Source organism: Coenobita brevimanus, chromosome 115, assembly GCF_032717465.1.
Source record: "Coenobita brevimanus isolate Jiangsu-jjx chromosome 115, ASM3271746v2, whole genome shotgun sequence".
NCBI lineage: Eukaryota > Metazoa > Arthropoda > Malacostraca > Decapoda > Coenobitidae > Coenobita > Coenobita brevimanus.
Genome location: NC_137068.1, coordinates 4977259 through 4985000, shown reverse-complemented (window position 1 = coordinate 4985000; position 7742 = coordinate 4977259). Strand labels below are relative to the sequence as shown.

General features: G+C 47.8%; 1 protein-coding gene across 1 annotated transcript in view; it reads right to left on the bottom strand.

Moving 5' to 3' along the window:
- Window positions 1-7457, bottom strand: part of LOC145418580 (cysteine sulfinic acid decarboxylase-like) — a 66333-nt gene extending 58876 nt beyond the window's left edge. Inside the window, exon 1 of the mRNA XM_080286946.1 lies at window positions 7368-7457. The gene's annotated coding sequence lies outside the window, so the exon portion shown is untranslated. The remainder of the gene's footprint in view (window positions 1-7367) is intronic.
- Window positions 7458-7742: the final 285 nt, after the last annotated feature.

The following is a 7742-nucleotide window of genomic DNA, read 5'->3' as shown; positions in this document are numbered from 1 at the left end:
CCTTCATGTAGTGACACCAAACCTAGCCACACCACAACCTCGGGGCTGTTCGGCCAGACTGCCTAGGGAACAGTTACTACTACTACACCACTACCTAGACATACAAAGCGTCCCCCAGCTCCCATCCCCCTAAAAGACGGATAGTGGATGGGAAGAGGACAAACTCAGCCTGTATTCAGCTGGGTTAACATGCAATTCAATCCTGGGGCAGCAGTAGTAACGAAATAATAATAATAATAATATTAATCATCATCATCATCATCATCAGGAATAAGTTTTTTACAGCAAATTGAGGCCAGATAATGAGGGGGGCGTAGGGGGGCGTGGACATGTGGACCAAGGCTGAGGGGGGCGTAGGGGGAGTGGAGATGTGGACCAAGGATGAGGGGGGTGGAGGGGGGCGTGGAGATGTGGACCGAGGCTGAGGGGGGGCGTAGGGGGGCGTGGAGATGTGGACCAAGGATGAGGGGGGGCGGGGGGGGGCGTGGACATGTGGACCGAGGATGAGGGGGGCGTAGGGGGGCGTGGAGATGTGGACCAAGGATGAGGGGGCGTAGGGGGGCGTGGAGATGTGGACCAAGGCTGAGGGGGGCGTAGGGGGGCGTGGACATGTGGACCAAGGATGAGGGGGCGTAGGGGGGCGTGGAGATGTGGACCAAGGATGAGGGGGGTGGAGGGGGGCGTGGAGATGTGGACCAAGGATGAGGGGGGTGGAGGGGGCGTGGAGATGTGGACCAAGGATGAGGGGGTGGAGGGGGCGTGGAGATGTGGACCAAGGATGAGGGGGTGGAGGGGGCGTGGAGTTGTGGACCAAGGATGAGGGGGGGGGAGGGGGACGTGGAGATGTGGACCAAGGATGAGGGGGTGGAGGGGGCGTGGAGATGTGGACCAAGGATGAGGGGGTGGAGGGGGCGTGGAGATGTGGACCAAGGATGAGGGGGCGTAGGGGGACGTGGAGATGTGGACCAAGGATGAGGGGGCGGAGGGGGCGTGGAGATGTGGACCAAGGATGAGGGGGGCGGAGGGGGGCGTGGAGATGTGGACCAAGGATGAGGGGGGCGGAGGGGGGCGTGGAGATGTGGACCAAGGATGAGGGCCGAGGAGGGGGGAGTGGAGATGTGGAACAAGGATGAGGGGGGCGGAGGGGGCCGTGGAGATGTGGACCAAGGAGGAGCGGGGCGGTGTCGGGCGTGGAGAAGTGGACCAAGGATGAGGGGGGGGGGGTGGGGCGTGGAGATGTGGACCAAGGATGAGGGGGGCGGAGGGGGGCGTGGAGATGTGGACCAAGGATGAGGGGGGCGGAGGGGGGCGTGGAGATGTGGACCAAGGATGAGGGGGGCGGAGGGGGGCGTGGAGATGTGGACCAAGGATGAGGGGGGTGGAGGGGGACGTGGAGATGTGGACCAAGGATGAGGGGGGTGGAGGGGGGCGTGGAGATGTGGACCAAGGATGAGGGGGGTGGAGGGGGGCGTGGAGATGTGGACCAAGGATGAGGGGGGTGGAGGGGGGCGTGGAGATGTGGACCAAGGATGAGGGGGGCGGAGGGGGGCGTGGAGATGTGGACCAAGGATGAGGGGGGGGCGTGGAAATCTGGACCAAATTTTAGGAGGGGAGCGACCTGATAAAATTGAGAAACATTGCTCTAGTTGGTATGGGAGGGTTCTTAGCACTACTTCCCTAGCGATTTATTTTGCTTATTACATCTAAACACACTCTGGCATGTTTTTCATATCGCATCATTGACACACAGGAGAGTGATGCGCAGTGTGCAAAATAAATCGCTAAGAATGAGGTGTTACGGTATTATCTCTTATAAGCCTTTTGGAATACGAGTCCGGGTTGTATTCAAGTGGCTTTGGAGATTTCCTAACACCTATTCCTTAGCGATTTATGCTACACCTTACACCTCAGCGTCATGTATGTTATTAATCCCATATATATATAACACAGGTACAAGAAATATCAATGGCGTAATAACCTAAATAAATCGCTTAGTAAGAGGTGCTACGAAACCTATGCAATCCGGAATATGGCCTAACACTTGAATTTTTATGATTTTTTATTCTTCAGACCATTTTATTTTACCTCCAGACCATTTTTTTAATTCTTATCTCCAGACCATTTTATCTTATCTCCAGACCATTTTATTTATTCTTATCTCCAGACCATTTTAGTTTATCTCCAGACCATTTTAGTTTATCTCCAGACCATTTTAGTTTATCTCCAGACCATTTTATTTTACCTCCAGACCATTTTATCTTATCTCCAGACCATTTTCTTTATCTCCAGACCATTTTATCTATTCTTATCTCCAGACCAATTTATTTATTTTTCTTATTTCCAGACCATTTTTGTTTATTTTATCTCCAGACCCTAATATTTTTCTTATTTCGAGACCATTTTATTTCTTCTTATGTCCAGACCATTCTACTTATTTCCAGACCATTTTATTCCACCAAGTGACATGGACCAAAGAACAGACGATATTATGAAAGGAGTCGGTCTAGAATTTGGTCCTTTGTTATCTTGTTTTGTGTGTGTGTGTGTGTGTGTGTGTGTGTGTGTGTGTGTGTGTGTGTGTGTGTGTGTGTGTGTGTTTTCTTGGAGGGAAAAAAATAGTAAGAGCCAGTTACGTAACCTGGGTGTGTCAATATTGCTGCCATTACTCCTCTCATGACCCAGACAACTCCAGCGTTCAAGTCCACCTAACCCCAAACGATTGTATTGAGGTAGTTTGTGTGTGTGTGTGTGTGTGTGTGTGTGTGTGTGTGTGTGTGTGTGTGTGTGTGTGTGTGTGTGCAAGGGAGAAGGAACCAAAGGCCAGGAGCCCCCAAACTGTTCCATCCAAGAAAAAAAAGAAAAACAATACAACAGAGAGCCAAATTCAAGATCCGTTCATTTCGAGATGCCTGGACACTGCGTTTGAAAGACTGGAGATCATAGGCAGTAGGAAATTCAGACGGAGGGAGACAGTTCCAGAGTTGACTTGTTGTATAACGAAAAGGAGCCTCACTGAATGCAACACGGGCGTCCGGTAAATGGTCTACGGGCCGAATATTTGACCTTGATCTTCGACTAATTATTCCCAAATCTGAAATCTTTCTTGACTGATCCATAACCCATCCATTAAGCTTGATCAAAAGTGGACCAAAACTCTTTGGGTTGACCTTGCCTGATTTCCTTCACCTTTCACCCACTGTTGCCAAAATCGATTCTCCATTCTGGTCTGACCTTCACCTCTTCCACCACGTTTGGTTAACTCGAATAAAAACTAATTGAATTATACAGTCGAACCTTTGACCCTTGCCCTTTGACGTTGACTGCCGACTGAGTGTTAATAAAGTTGACTCTCTCTCTCTCTCTCTCTCTCTCTCTCTCTCACACACACACACACACACACACACACACACACACACACACACACCTTGCTTCCATCTTACCCCGTTCCTTTCTCTCTCTCTCTCTCTCTCTCTCTCTCTCTCTCTCTCTCTCTCTCTCTCTCTCTCACACACACACACACACACACACACACACACACACACACACACACACACACACACACACCTTACTTCCATCCTACCTCGTTTCTTCATCTCTCTCTCTCTCTCTCTCTCTCTCTCTCTCTCTCTCTCTCTCACACACACACATCTTGCTTCCATCTTACTCCCGCTCCTTCACCTCTCTCTTTCTCTCTCTCTATCTCTATCTCTCTATCTATCGATCTATCTGTCTGTCTCTCTCTCTCAGGCCCCAGCTCTTATCTCAGCGGCAAACTACTCGATAAAGAAGAAAGATAAGATAGAACTTGTTACGTCATCCTGCTGGGGATTTGACAGAGCAAGTAGAGCGAGTTAGAGTGAGTAGAGTGAGCAAGGGTGAGTAGAGTGAATAAGGTAGAATGAAGTGGGTCAGTGGAGTGAGGAGTGGTGAGTAGGGTGAAGAGAAAGATTAGAGTGAAGAGAAAGAGTCAAACAATGATACTGTGCAGAACAAGTAGAGTGAAGAGTGTGATTAGGCTGAAGAGTGTGATGTAAAGAACATTCCACAGCACTTCTTCTTGACTAGCATCGTTATCTATCACCTTCCTAATTTCCAACATTAATTTTTACTCGTCCCCGCCCCGGAGGGGCTCTGGGACGGGTATTGTTTTCACTCGGTTTGTCTGTTTGTCTGTCTGTCTGTTAACTTTACGCTAAAACTACTGATGCTATTTTGACAAAAATTACAGGGATGATGGACTATGACCTGATCACCTGATTAAATTTTGGGTCAAATTGGGCCAAGGCCCAGGCTGTAGGCCCAAAAAATGTAAATAAATGAAGGCGGGTAAAAATCGTGTTTTCGCCATAACTCCTTTCCAATTCGTCTTATCGACATCAAACCAAAATCTAAAGGTGCATCTTTCAAATCTGCATCCTATATCATGCCTCATTACATCAGGGGGGTCACCCCCCAGTTAGCAGTAGGGGGGTCAGTGTCAGGTGGGTCCCATAACATGCCACATTACATCAGGGGGGTCACCCCCCAGTTAGCAGTAGGGGGGTCAGTGTCAGGTGGGTCCTATAACATGCCTCATTACATCAGGGGGGTCACCCCCCAGTTAGCAGTTGGGGGGTCAGTGTCAGGTGGGTCCTATAACATGCCTCATTACATCAGGGGGGTCACCCCCCAGTTAGCAGTAGGGGGGGGTCAGTGTCAGGTGGGTCCCATAACATGCCTCATTACATCAGGGGGGTCGCCCCCCAGTTAGCAGTAGGGGGGGGTCAGTGTCAGGTGGGTCCTATAACATGCCTCATTACATCAGGGGGGTCACCCCCCAGTTAGCAGTAGGGGGGTCAGTGTCAGGTGGGTCGGGCCTAAAATTTCAGATGGGCATAAAATCGTCAATTTTCGCCCGATTTACTCCAAATTTGATATGTGACATCTTTGACTAGATATCCTGTTGTGTTTATACGTCAACGCTAAAATGACTGCCGGGGACGGGTTTGCTGTGCCTTGGCACCGCTTCGTCTTCGTCCTTTGTTTAATGTCAGATTAACATAATTCACATTCCTTCCACGCTCTTCTTCGTGACTGGCATCATATTCTACCAGGTTCGTATTTCAGTTAGAATACGGCTCTAAGTCTCTAGGGCTCGCATATTAAGTGGAACAGAAGGCTTCGTGGCACCTCTTTTTTGGCGAATTATTCTGCACTTTTCACCTCAATTCCGTATCTTTATCGACCGACTTTAGCAAGGCGAGGCAGTGTGTGTGTGTGTGTGTGTGTGTGTGTGTGTGTGTGTGTGTGTGTGTGTGTGTGTGTGTGTGTGTGTGTGTGTGTGTGTGTGTGTGGCTTGTATTCTCGGCAGTTAAAGAATCTCCCTAACACCTCTTCCTTACCGATTTATTTCTGGATATGGCAGGCTAATATCGTTTTGTACTTTATGCAGAGTATGGTGAAGTTAGAATAAGGCACATAGAAGAGGACGGCAAGGTGTAATCACCAAAATAAGTCGCATAGGAAGAGGTGTTAGGGAGCTTCCATATTAGAATGATTTAAGTAACATAGTAGAGGACGGCAAGGTGTAATCAGCAAAATAAATCGCATAGCAAGAGGTGTTAGGGAGCTTCCTTATTAGAATGATTTAAGTAACATAGGAGAGGACGGCAAGGTGTAATCAGCAAAATAAATCGCATAGGAAGAGGTGTTAGGGAGCAGACTTAGACAGAAATAAGTTCCTTGTCTAGTAATGCCACCCACTGCTGTGGTGTGTCTGAAGGTCAAATGATCAGTGACTCTGGATATTGCGTAACACCATGCCCAAAGCGATTTATTCTACTTATTACACATTCATGTCATTTTGTGTGTTACTAATGTGGTGTGGTGAGGTGTGAGAGGATAGTGTGGTGTGGTATGGTGTGGTGTGGTGTGAGAGGGTGGTGTGGTTTGGTGAGGTGAGGTGTGAGAGGGTGGTGTGGTGTGGTGTAGTGTGATGGAAGAGGATGGTGTGGTGTGAGAGGGTGGTGTGGTGTGATGTGTGGTGTGGTGTGGTGAGGTGTGAGAGGGTGGTATGGTGTGGTGTGGTGAAGAAGCAGGGAACCATTACTCGGCAGAATGTGATGTATATCAAAGGATGTGCTTAGCAACACACACACACACACACACACACACACACACACACAAAGAGAGGAAATTTCGGAGCACTGTATTGAAGCCTTGTGTGTGTGTGTGTGTGTGTGTGTGTGTGTGTGTGTGTGTGTGTGTGTGTGGAGGGAGGGGGAAGCTGATAAAACAAGGCTTGCATTCTAGCAACGTACAGAACGACATAGAGGTGTCTTGTGCTGAATGAATCGTTAAGAAAGAGGTGTTATGGAAGTCCAAGACGATTTGTAGAAGTTACCCATCTCTTCAGTACAATGATATCACATTCATTTTAACCAGGCTACTACCAGACGACTGTATTCATTATTACCTCCGCCAACGAAGTTGGAGAAGGTTATGTATTCGCCTGTTTGTTTGTTTGTTTGTTTGTCCATACGATATCTCCCAAAGTTCTCAATGAATTTCATTGAAATTTTGTAGAAGGGTGGGCCACGGGTCAGGGAACAATTGATTAAATTTGGGGTCGGATCCGGATGCTATGTACGAATATTCCACACAGTGTCCACGCATTGGTGAAGACATGTGCTTTCATTATTAATTTTATTCCCCTAACTTGGTAAATAGCACAGAAGGGCTGAGTAATGCACTATATGCAGATATTGCCTGATAAGGGTGGGGCGGTGGGGAGCCTCCATAACACACGACGATACCGGCAAGGGTGGGGCATGCGCTACCCTCCCCTCCACCCGCCACTCCCTCACCCCTAATCCACCACCCCGCCCACCCCACCCACCAGTCCTGTGAGGGGTAGTGACGCCGTGGGTACCTTTATCGGACCAACAAAAAACGTGAAGCCTACCCAAGTTAAAGTCAAGAGCGCTATTCACGGGACTTGGTGGCCTTACGTGGACCCATGTGCTGTGTGGCAACTAGGAAAGGAATATTCTAAGATGCCACACGGTATATCAATTAGTTAGACAAGTAGATAGATTGATAGATAGATAATTAGGTAGAGATTTATTTCTATGTTTATTTATATACAGGTGTACATATATATACAGAATAGGTAGATACGGTATATATAGAGAGCTAGAGGGAGATGTGTGTGTGTGTGTGTGTGTGTTATCGCCAGTCACAGTGATGCTCGTCTGACGTGTGTGTGTGTTTTGTTATCGCCAGTCACAATGATGTTCGTCTGACGTGTGTGTGTGTGTGTGTGTGTGTGTGTGTGTGTGTGTGTGTGTGTGTGTGTGTGTGTGTTATAGTGATGGTGTGGTGCTGACCTTCCCAAGACCCACTTCCTTCCCCCTACCCCTCGTCTGTCTGGCCAGGCCACGTGCAGCGGTGCCAGTCATCACCTAATAATACACAGGCGCTAGCTCTGCTCTCACTCTCTCTCTAAGGCTGTGTCCTGTGGGAAAGTAAACACAGACATCACGTGATATGTTGTGTCGTATCAGTGTTCATAATTTTCAGTGTACCGGTATAATCTTTTTAGGAATTGTTTTTACAATAATTTCATTAACTACATTTGTACATAAAAAAAAATATAAAAATAATAGATGGTAGGCAAAATATAAGCATATATATATATATATATATATATATATATATATATATATATATATATATATGGAGCCTCTGTGGTATGGTCGTGT